Source organism: Leucopleurus acutus (genome assembly GCF_964270905.1).
Source record: "Leucopleurus acutus genome assembly, chromosome: 9".
In the NCBI taxonomy this organism is placed as follows: domain Eukaryota; kingdom Metazoa; phylum Chordata; class Mammalia; order Artiodactyla; family Delphinidae; genus Leucopleurus; species Leucopleurus acutus.
This window is the reverse complement of record NC_139144.1, coordinates 14476782-14489027: the sequence shown is the minus strand read 5'-3', so window position 1 is coordinate 14489027 and position 12246 is coordinate 14476782. Positions and strand designations below refer to the sequence as shown.

The following is a 12246-nucleotide window of genomic DNA, read 5'->3' as shown; positions in this document are numbered from 1 at the left end:
GGGGGTCAGCAAATTCTCATCCCCGGTTTCCAGCCGAATCTGCCAGGGAGGCTCAGCGGGGACTCTCCAGTATCCCCGCGGGTCCCACATGGAACTGGAAGTTTCGCCAGCCTAGGGCTGTGGATGTCCAGTTTCCCCTGGTCTGAGGAAGCCAGGCCTCCGGGTGATCTAGGAAGCGAGGGACCTCTGTTCCTCAGAAGAGGACCCGTTAGAAAGCGATCCCAAAGTGCTTGTGATTTGGGGTTTTTTTGAAGTCAGATTTGTGACCCACTGAGAGATGAAACAGAGCCAGACATGGGACAGAAAACCCATTGGTTCCAAGGGATAAAGATGCCAATCATGGAAACCTACAGTGCCCCTTGCAGGACACTTCCTGCTTCCGCCCACAGAGCAGAGCTGAGAGCTAAGACGAAAACGGGGTGAGGCTACGGGTGTGGAGGGCATCAGTCACACTGATCTACATCCATGTTCTGGTGGGCTCCAGACGTCACTTCCAACATGTAAGCAATGGCTTGCTGAAATGCCAGCTCCCTAATACTTCTCCTTTTCATCTGTAAGAACTTTCCATCTGTCCCCTATGATTCTCTGCCAATGTGATTGGATGACCTTTCTGTAATAGCAGATCAAAGAGCCGAGGCATAAAATCAAACTGAGCGGGCGATCGGAACCCACAACTAGTGGACCGCTTCATCTGTTAGAATCATACACACACTCTAAACTACGCCCACACAAGCTCTGTGTTTAATCCACAGACTGTGCTCTGGCAGACAAGTGCTGATAGAAACCAAGCTGTTGGGACACTGCTTAGACACCTCGTTTGAAAGCTGTTTCCCGTTCCTGATTCTCAAAACAAAAACTATATTTGGGTATAAATAATAATACTGTTGTACTATTTAGATGAGCAGATTGTGAACTCATCTAATCTCAATACACAAACCTCTCTTCAAAGTATCCCAGAAAGCAGGTATGTCTGGCTGAGAGCCTCTGAAGAAAACAGAAGAAGTATGCTTTAGCAGTTTCACAGCTCTTTTGACAAATTCAGAAGAATAGCTATACATCTGAATGAGCGGGAAAATACAAACTAAAGTAACAACTACTGTTTTGCGATGACTAATAATTTGAACTACCTAAAGCCAGTAGAAACTCTCATTTTTCTGCCTATGTTTGGGACTTGAAGAAATAAGCAATGTATTTTTTTTTTAGCCTAGCAAATGACTTCCAAAACTGAACAGGCAATGCGGTATGTTCTGGACTTTACAGTAATTTTGCTGACTACTGCTGGATAACTGTGAAACATTTTTCTAGCGTTATTCTGTGCAGATCCTCACCCCAAAACCTTGTAATGATGGGATAAATTATGAGTTTAATCTATCAAGTAACTACTAAAGAAGAAAATGGTGCAATCCCACATTTTCATCCATTGATCTTCACAAAAGCAATTCCAACCACGCTTTTGCTAATTTAAAAACAAACTCAAAAAAAAAAAAACCCCTACATTTTTATTTTCCCTTCTGACTACTACTTTTAGGCCCTAGGCCACTCCCATACTTCATCAGCAGTAAAGTTGCAGGCTATAGAACGAGCGTTTGCAGTGACGTAAAAGCAGAAGGGTGTCAAAAACACTTCAAAACTCTTAGTCGGTTTTATAAAAATTCCTATAATGCACAAATGACCAAAGTCATGTTTTCCACTAATTTGCGCCTACACAAATTCCCACTTCCAACCGTATAGCGCTGAGGGGCAAATTCTGCAGAATGCACCTTCATCTGGAAAACCAGAAAGCCCCTATCAAATGGGGCTGTGACACATAATTAGCATTCTCTGGGCAAGATGACTAACCAAGCCCTACTAATCTGTTCCAGGTTTAAAACAGGATTCCCTTGACTTAATCTTCCTAGAAGAAATTAACTTTTCTTCTCTTAAAACTGCATCCCTATAACAGAGTGAGTTTCTTCGACACGATGCCTCTACGGATAGCATCTGCCTCCAACTTCGCGAGTCACTGAGTAATTGGCACGGTCTGATCACAGCCCTCCCACCTTCTCCCCACCGGCGGGAGAAGGAAGTCGTGCGGCGGGGTACGTGGAAACGGGGGCGGGGGGGGGGGTGACGTTTTAGCTAAAAATTATTTTCTTCGTGAGAGTTAACACAACATGCGTGAATATCAAATTATAACAAGAAATCAGCAAAGTTCAAACATTTGATACTGAAAACAAGAATGAATTCCCTTAGCAAAGTACAATGCAGGCCAGAATTTTTTTTCACGTGGAAACTTTCATCAGACTGACTTTTACAAGAGTCAATGCTCCCAAATGTTCACCTCCCCTCCCCCTCCAGAACATTCCAGCAGACGATTATTTCATGAAGTTCATCTCGTGTACTGAGTTGATTCTGAGGGGCATTCAGATGAAAACTTGACAGTACACATGCCCCAGAGTACAGACAGCTAAGAGGCTTGAAGGCGTGCACTCTACAGTGGAAAGGAAACTTTCCAAGCAATATTCCTGCCTGCTCTTATAAATTTAGCAACCACTTCAGCAAGCCAAAAAGACGAGAGCTGTCTAATCCTGCTCAGTTGAGCTGAGTTGTTCAATAAAGTTTGAGAGTCAGAGCAGACAGGCTACGCCAGGCCAAATTATTGACAGAAACATACTGTCCACCATGGCAACAAGCAGAAGTCGGCTGCAAAAATGTAAGCAAACAGCCCAGTCCTCCAGAAGCATCTGCCAATGGACGTGAACAGCCAAACACAAGGCGACTGTTCATGCCTCTCTCCGTTCAACAGCTGCAAGCTCGGGGGTCACACTGAGACATGCAATTCACTAAAAGCTTCAGGAGAAAATTATTTTCAAAACTGTCATCGGGATCCCACTTGGGACCCCCTTGCCTTCTGTAGAGCTGCGCTCCAGGGGAAGTTAAGGAATTCCTAACCCCCTAGGGAGAGCTGCCCCTGCATCTCACTTTAGAAACTGTCGCAGATCTTCCACGCTCTTCCAAAGGCAACCCACATGGCATGGGACACGCTTAGTGCCATAAGCTCTCCAAACTCAGAAGTGGCCTCGTGGCCAACGCTGCTGAGACCGTTTACAGTGAAGGTTTAAAGGAAGTAATCGTGTTGCCTGAAGCAGGACTCAACACACACACGCCTGTGGACGCTCACAAACTCCTGGACGATTTCTCCTCGCGACCCAGGAAACAAGTGCTCTTTCGCCTCGGAATGGAAAGAACAGTTTCAGAGGATTCTTCAGATAGAAAAGTAAAACCCTACGCTGCATCACTAACCAGGAACACCTCCTGTCCCCCTGACCGAATTAGCGGATGAGGAACTCCCGGGAGGTACACGTGCTCACCTCTGAAAGGAACACGGATTTTAAGCTGTCCCTTGAAATCCCGTTTTAGAAGCATCACTCCTCTCTTCCCCCAAGACACAGGAGACACAGAGCAAAAGAGAACAAAGTACTTACAACTCGTCCCAGGCTCTGGCTAGCTACTTTCTGCAAACTTCTCTCGGTGGGCTTTCTCTAGCGGTGCAGACCCTCGAGGAACATTCTCGGTGTCCCCCTGCCCCCCTGCGCCTTGGCCCTCTCCCTCTCCCAGGCAGTGCTTGCTCCCATTAGAGGAATTAAAAGTGGCTGGAGCCATGCTAAATTTAACAAGCTCATTAGTATTCTTTCTGAGTGCTTCGGAGTGAACTCTCTCTATTCAAGCCCGCTCTCTCCAGCAGAAGGGTCAGGCTGGCTAATCATTAAATCAAACTAATGTCACCCTATCACAATCAGCCCGAGAGAAGGAGGGTTTATTATTTCAGTTTATGCTAAATAAACGGTTTTACAAACGGTCCCCAAGCAAGGTCAACAGCAGCTTCAATTACAAGACAAACTTAACAAGAGTTGCAATAAACCAAGGATCCCGTATTGACTTAAGAACAGGCTCGATGCCACATATGGCCACTAGCAAGGGTTGTACAGGAATGCATGCTGGAAAATAAAGGAAGAGGGGGAGCTTCTTTCTATGCCAGAATTCGCCACTGCACAGCAACTGCTCATTCACCTCTCTCCAACCAGCTAGATGCTCAGCTCAATTCACTGCACACAAAGGCTGGAGCCCAGACCTCAATGGACCGAGGGAAACACATCAGAACTAGGCTCTCTATTGTGACTGAATTTCTTAACATCTTTTCAAAAAGCGGAGAATGCCTTGAGGCTAAAGGAAGAAACAGGCTAATGGTGAATTGGGAATTCAGAGCAAATTTCAGAGCCCTTTCCTCCTAGCTTTTGAGGTTGAAAGCAAGCTCTTTCCTTTCAAGTTTCAAAGTCCTTTTTCCTCCTGCAGTGTCACAGAAGGATTTGAAAAGAAGGTAATTGTGCTCGCAGTCTCCCTGATCAGAGCTTACGTCCTATTTCTGGTATTTCGGAATACTTCTTGCAATAATAGTGCATATAGCTCAATCCCTTAACCGGCCTGCACTCTGCAATTGCTCATTAAATGAACAATTGCGGTATAAAATGCCTTTTATGTTCAAGGTCTGGATATAAGATAAGCATTCTAGGACTCTAAATTTGGTTTACTAAGGAAACTCTCCATCATTAAATTACAAAACTGAAGTCAGAATATCAGGTTTTCCAAGAAAAGTGGCACTCAGATTTCAGTGAGCCCAAAAGACAGGGCGGCTGGGGAGAGGGACAGAAGCCACAAAATGTTAAGGGTGGGGGGGAGGGGGGAAGACTGCATACTTGAAAAAGATTTCGAGGCGAATGGGATTCGAACAAGAAAATAATATTTCCGTGTTTAATAAGGTCTGCGTTTGTGAAAGCTCATCATTTCCAAACTGAACGATATAATCAAGTCGTCTTCAAATGGATTAAAACACAGGGCTGAGGCTCCATCAACACGTAGAGGGCTATTCCTGACCCCTCACCAGCAGACGTCGCCCCCTTCCTTAAGAAAATAAATAATCCTTTTCCACTACAGAGCGCTTTATCATTTAGATCATCTCACTTGATCCTCACCAGAACCCACTGTTGCAGCAGGACAAGGTGTTAGGTCCAGTTTCCTAATCAGTAACAGGCAGCCACATCCCTGATGAGTAAGTGATGTAAGAGGAATCCCAGCCACGCCTTACTGAGGCCACAAAGTCCTGTTAACAGGACAAGACGTCTGCTCCCAGGCAGGTTTGGGGAAAGATACCTGGAACTTGGATGCACTCCCAGCCTCCACCCCCATAACCACCATAAAAGGGGGAAAAAAGTAATTACATTTTGATGCACAGACATTTTCAAACTTTGATACTCTCCTATTAAGTTTTTATCAACATAAGTCTACTCCTGGGAAGCACCCAGAGGGTCCCAGTGACAAATCCACAGGGAGACATCCAACCTCAGGGTCCTAGTACCATGAAGCATCTTATCCCCACAGGCATGAAGACACACATATGCCCTATACAGGCTACACACACACACACACACACCCTTTCACATGCTGAGGCTCAACCAATGGCATCTGTGTGTTACTGCAGTTTTTAATGTGCTCCCACAAGCCTGGGGCCCCAGCTTCCTCTTCTGAACAAGCAACAGAGCATCGTTTTCTGCTCTCCTCCCAGGAAATTGCCAGGCTGTGTTTGGAAAGAGCATTATTTCATGTTTTCCTATTATACATTGGTGGCATCTTGTCAGCTTTTATTTCTGTGGCTATTTACATTCTGATTTTCTTTGAATAAAAACCAGTGGAACCCAAGTCCTCGCCTCCCTGTTTCAGAATTCTCTCTAAGACTTTTGACCAAAGAGAAATCAGAAATGAAAGAGAAGAGGCTAAGTACATTCGTAAGCATTGTAGAATTATGCCAGGAAGTTGGGGGCTGGGGGGAAGTTCCTGTAGTTTTTATAAGCAGAATCTTGCCTCTTTCCATCCTGATTGCAGTGATGCCTAAGCCAGAGGCTGCTCCCTAGAATGTCTTAGAGTTTGGCTTCCAAGGGGAGGAGTAAACAATGCCTTCTCTGAGAACATTTCCAATGTCCTTGGGGTCAGACATCGCCCTTATGCGGCTACACATACATCTCCCATTCACAATGAGTGATGATAGAGGGAGTGGCCCAGATGGATGGGGGAGAGCTCTCCGCTTTGTCTGCAACCTTTAAACCGACTGCAAGGCCTGCAACACGAGCGGGCTGCCGGGGGATGTGAAGCTTTGGAGAAATTCAAGTGGCAACCCTCCCTCAAAGATCATGGGCTCAAGGATTAACGGGTAGCTCTCTCTTCCCACTTTCGTCAACCAGGAGATCCCAAGGGGGAAGGAGAGAGAGTACAAAACGCCCTCAATCAGAGTAGTACGAATGCCATAATTGTTTTAACATTTCTAGAGTTCTTTTTGCCAAAGTACAAAACATAGTCCAGACTGACCCATATCCCACCAGCCCTTCACCAGAAACTATTTGCTCCCGAGTGTAGGTTAGAACTGAACCCAAGGCAATTTCTGGCCTCACTCCCTACTACTCAGCTTACAGAGCTCCACCCAGCTTCAAAAGGGGCTCCTGGGATAGAAAGAGTGGAGAGAAAGCAAGATGAGACTTTCGATAAACGGAAGGGCAAACCTGACATGGCTGTTCCAGGGCAGCAGATAGCAAGCAGCCTCTTGCCTTTTTAAAAAGATCATACAATAAGGGCTCCTTGCCATCTGAAAAATCAGGGGCCAATCACACCATCAGCTTCACGTATGAGGCCTCACCAGGCATGCCCTGTGGCCTATAGGGTTTTCATTCTCTTTCCTTGTGCCTCTCTCGGAACCCTCACCAATCAGAGGTCCACACCCCTGCCCACCTCTGGGAGGATGCTTCTCGGCGTTAATGATGTGCACAGCAAAGAGTCGCTGTGACCTGGTCCAGTATCACCCAGCACAAACCCAGCCTTACGAACCAGCTTTCAAACTTCCAGACAGAAAGCACTAGTCAAGCCCCACCTGTACCTGGGAAGAGAAAAAAAAAAAAAAAAAAAAGACCACAACAGGCCCCTGAGGGTCCCGGCAGGCTCTCCTATAAAACAGAGATCTTCCTTGTTTTCCTTGAGCTCGCGAAGACCCTTCCTTGCATTAAGAATTCTAAAATGTCACGAAGCTTCTTCTATTAGCCTGCTATTAGTTGCTAGTCGCTGCTTACACAGAGTGAGTTAATTAGTGACATCAAAGGCAGTACAATAAATTCTCAGGAGGGCCCCATTTTTTTTCCTTCTGCTTAATAGTGCATTTATGCCCATCTGCGAGTAACAGTCTCAGGAACATTTAAGTATTAGAGATTTCTTTGAGAACTTAGTTTGAGTGTTTTTTTTTTTCCCGTTGCGGAGCACAGGCTCCGGACGCGCAGGCTCAGCGGCCACGGCTCACGGGCCCAGCCACTCCGCGGCACGTGGGATCTTCCCAGACCGGGACACGAACCCGCGTCCCCTGCATCGGCAGGCGGACTCTCAACCACTGCGCCACCAGGGAAGCCCCAGTTTGAGTGTTTTATAAGCAAAGAATGAAGAGTCCCTCTTCCTTGCTTTGCACCTACAGACCTGAGCAGTTAACTTTCCATAATGACATCTGCAACCCACAGTCATAACAGAAAGAGTGAAATGTCTGTTCACAAGGGTAGAGGGTCCAGGCTGCTGCTGCCAGCTGCATCCTCCAATGGGACCAAGCCTATCGATCGCCCTGGAGATCTACCCCAGCTCCTGTCCAGCAGGAGGACGCAGGGCCTGCTCTTCCTTTATTTATTTTTTATTTTTGGCCGCACCAGGCGGCTTGCGGGATCTTAGTTCCCCAACCAGGGATCGAACCCATGCCCGCTGCAGCGGAAGCGCGGAGTCCTAACCACTGGGCCTCCAGGGAATTCCTGCTCTTCTTTTCAAGGTAGGCAGGAAAAAATCTCTGTGTGTGACAGCTTCTTCTGGCCGCACTTTTGAATGGCGGTTCCCAGGTTCGCGCCCACCCTGTCCCCGTCCCTACATCAAAGTCCCATTTCCTAACTTTTCCACCATATTTTAAATTGCAGGGGTGAGCACAAATTTAACTGGCTTCATCTGGTGTGTTTACGTTGCCTGGTTTTTTGTTTTTAGAAGGCGGGGTACTAAGAAAGCCTGAGCATATGGTGGTATTATATTTTTAATAACATTTTAAAGACCACGCTTACTCCATGGGAGGAATCAGACCCTCCAGAGAGGGCATTTAAATATCAAGCGAATATCATTACTGTACTGAAAGGAGCTGGAGGTTCCACCCGCGCTGGGACAAGATTAGGGATGGTCCAGGGCGCTTGCCTCTGCTGACCCAGCCCCCGGGCAAGGCCAGGGGCTGCCCGGGGTCAGGTTTCTAACCACAAAAGGTCCCTCTAGCCACTGCCCACTTTGACCTTAGTTATGAAATGTGCATTCGAGAAATCCAAATGAAAACACCACGTTTTGATTCTTCACGCTTTTACTAGAGAGGTCAGCCTACTTCTAGCTACTTAGCCACAAAGGTCTGCAACTTTGGGAAACACTTTCCAGGAATGGCTCAGATACTATGAGTAAAAAGCAGGAATGGTCACAAAACCTAATCTCCCCCAAAGCCCATGTTTATGGTCACAGCCACGACAGGATGCTTTGGTACCCCCGCTGCTCTCCCCTCCTCTGACCAACTGGACGGGGCAGACACCAATCGTCCACTCTCCTCTGCATGAGAGTAGAAACCAGGACAGTCAGACCTTTCTTCTGCCCTTTTGCTAGCTTTCCAGACACATTCAGGAGAACTTAATGTCCCACCGCCAGGGGAATGCATTTTTATATTCAAGAAGTCCCAATAAAAGCGATTAAGGAAACAAAAGACCAAATTCATCCACATTTCCAAAATACAAGCAATTTTAGTCTCACTCATTCTTCCGACCAATTCAAATCCATTAACCATGTACCAGTGAAATACAGCTAAAATTTGTTTACTATGACATAGGGAGGGCTTCACCTGTCTTGCTTACTCTTCACTGTATCCTGATCAGAAAGACAATGTCATTCTGCTCATTTGCCAGATAAGAAACTATGGTACAGAGAAGCTGGGTTAACTTACCCAAGTTACACAGACAAGCAGAGCCTGGAGCCCAGGCAGTCGGACTCTAAAGCTCCCACTTAAAGATCTAGCTGTTGGACCTCTCTACTCAGCGTCAAGAAATATAAAATAAATTTGAATTTGAATTCTGATCAATGCCCTAGCATACGTCTGCGAACTTCTCAACCATCCAACTCCGCTGCAGCATAAAAGCCACCACAGACAAGATATAAACCAATGAACATGGCTGTGTCCCACTACTTTATTTATGGACACGGAAATCTGAATTTCATGTAATTTTCACATCACATTGAAAAATGTGAAGAGCCATTCTTTGCTCGTAGGCTGTAGAAAAACAGGTAGCAGACTGGATTCTGCTACACTGGAGACTAACTACTACCCTAAAGGAACTTACAGACCTTTGCTAATAAAGCTTGTACCCCAAAACAATGAGGAATATTACAGTCAAATTGCAAAAGCAATAATATTGAGTGTTAGGGAGGACACAAAGGGATAGTCACTTTCTCACACTATTAAAATATTTCCATCATCGGCTGTATCAAATGATCCCACTTCCAGGATGTATCTTAAGGGAAAAAAATCGGAAAAGAAGACAATGTATATTCAAGGATATTCATCACAGTGTTATTTACAGTAGGGAAAACTCAGTAACAAAATGAAGGTCCATTATCTTATGATAGGATGGAATACTATATCATTAAACACAGTGCAGTCAAGGATTTTAATGAGTATAAGGAAAGGATTTTACTGAATGCCAAGTACTGTTCTAAGATGTTACGTGCCAGTCCTATGAGGTAAATACTGTTGTGCTTCTCATTATACAGATACAAAAACTGAGGCATATTTATCCAAGAAAACACAGCTAGAAAGAGGCAGAGCCTGAACTGGAATTCAGAGTCCACTCACCCACTAGACCACCATGCCTCCAAATTTTTTAAGGGAGGAAGACAAATATATAATTATTCCTACGCACATTTTTTTAAGTTTAAAAAACGCACCAAGATAGCATGAAAATATTTCTATGGATTATTTTTCCTTTATGTTTCCGTATTTCCCAACCACTTTAGACTGCAGATATAGCCGATTTCTTTTACTCTTGGTTTTAATTCTATCCTAAGTATGACCTTCACAATAATTCTCTAGAGAAGTCCAAATTAAGTACACATATATTGAAAAATTATCCCACACGTTTATCTCCTGTAGTCTTGTTTTAAACTACTTATCCCACCTGTTAAGACTGTAAGCGCCAGCTAGGCTATTTTCACACGCATTAATAACACCTTACAATGATGCTGCGATTTATGGAGATGTCAATAAATTCCTTTATTTAAAATTATGCGACTTTTTAATTATTTTGTACCTATACACGAGTGCCTTCCAAACAAGTACCCAAAATGCCCTAACATCACTTCCTGCTAAACTTGGGAACTCAGCTTTCACCAGGGCACCCCCTGAAAGGTATAAAGGGAAAGTGCATTCGAAATTATCATTAAACCACGGCTGTTGTTCATATTCCTGAGCTTGTACTAAAAGCCAGGTCGTGTGCCCAGTGCAAAGGCATTAATCCCATTGGCTGCTCACCAGTCTACCAGGTACTCAGTCCCATCCGCCCAGTTATTCAGGTAAGTACCCTGAGGCTTAATAAGTTTACGCAAGCCGCCTCAGGCCATCCTTCGGCGCCAGGTCTTGGGGACTTTCTCATCTATTATCAATGATGAGTGACTCCTGCAAAGTGTCGACCGTAAAGTCTCTGAAAGCTGAGCACTGATTCGCTTGTCATTTCCTTAGACGTATAGGTGAAGATGATCGTCATTGTTAAAATTATTCTACCTCTTCTTATACAAGTTATCAGGAAAGGAGACTTCAGTCTGTAACCAAAGGACCTGTTATCCAGGGTCTCCAGGTTCTGAACAGCTATTTGTGCAAAGGAACATTTACCACCATCTTCTGGGGGACTGTGTTGCGGACTTAGATGCCAGAAGCCGTCTGAGTATTTGGTTTGTGTTCAAGTTAACAATAGTGCCAACAGTTAAAGCTGTGTGTAGTTTATGGCAAGGGGCGTAAGTCGAATGGTTAAAGAAGCATATGGCTTATAGAAAAGAGGGGAAAACGTGCGCTTGGGAGCAGCTTTGCGTGGATTATTTACCAACAAGTGAAAGGCCCGTCATGTGGCCCCAGAGTATACTTCCCCTCCCACAGGCCGGAAGGGAGTGCTGCGTAAGTCGATAACACCAGGGTCACAGTGAGCTGAGACCCTCTCCCCCAAGAAAGAAGATTATCGAATTACAGCAAATTTCAGAAAGTTTTTTTTTTTTTTTAATCAAGAACAAAACCAGACCCCTTAAAATGCACTATTAGGAATTGTGACCGTTCCTAAAGGTGCCAGATAGATTTCCGTCCGTGCACTATGCAAACTAACACGCGTCTTTTCAATTTCTTTTAATGATGGGCTATGCAATAAAAATACAGCAGTGCTTTGTTTAGCCAAAATGAGCTGAAGCAAAAAGTACCAAAATAAATAAATAATAAACGTACATGGGCCACTTACCAAAAATCAAATCATTTAATTCAACGTTTTACAGGAGGCACGTGCAGCATTCTGAAAGCAAAAAAATTCTCATAACACAAACCTCTACTTAAAAATCCCTGCCAGGGGCTGGAGCCAGGGCAGGGTGTTATTTCTTTTTCAATTTTTTTTTTTTTAATGTTTGGATATTAATGACATCAAGTGCCGTATCGTATATATAATAAGGCAACATGGTATATAATAAAAGGAGTTAGAACACCTAGGTCCCAGACTTGCCTCTAGCATTCGTGGGTGTGTGACCCTGGGTAACTTAAATTATATCAGATTGTCAGTTGCCTCACTTAACGGGCAGAAAATAAAACTTGCCCTGCTTACTTGCCAGGGTTTCCTGAGGGTTAAACAAAATATGAAAAGGATCTTTATAAATTATAGCATCTATGAATGCCGGGTACCAGCACTAATCTCCTCATTATCTGTTTGATAATCATGCCAAGCAGGACAGTGGGATGCAAGTGCCCTGGGTCAGGAGGTGGATGGCTAAGTTTCCAGGACTGATTCTACTGTTACACTGGTTGGACTTCAGGCGAGTCACAGGATTTCTCTGAGCTGCTGCTTCCCCTTATATAAAATGAGCCATCGCCAATCACCAGGC

At 44.8% G+C, this 12246-nt stretch overlaps 1 protein-coding gene across 1 annotated transcript in view; it reads right to left on the bottom strand.

The window, feature by feature from the left end:
- GLI3 (GLI family zinc finger 3) overlaps positions 1-12246 on the bottom strand; it is a gene marked incomplete at its 3' end in the record, with an annotated part of 271120 nt that overhangs the window by 190082 nt on the left and 68792 nt on the right. The window lies entirely within an intron of this gene.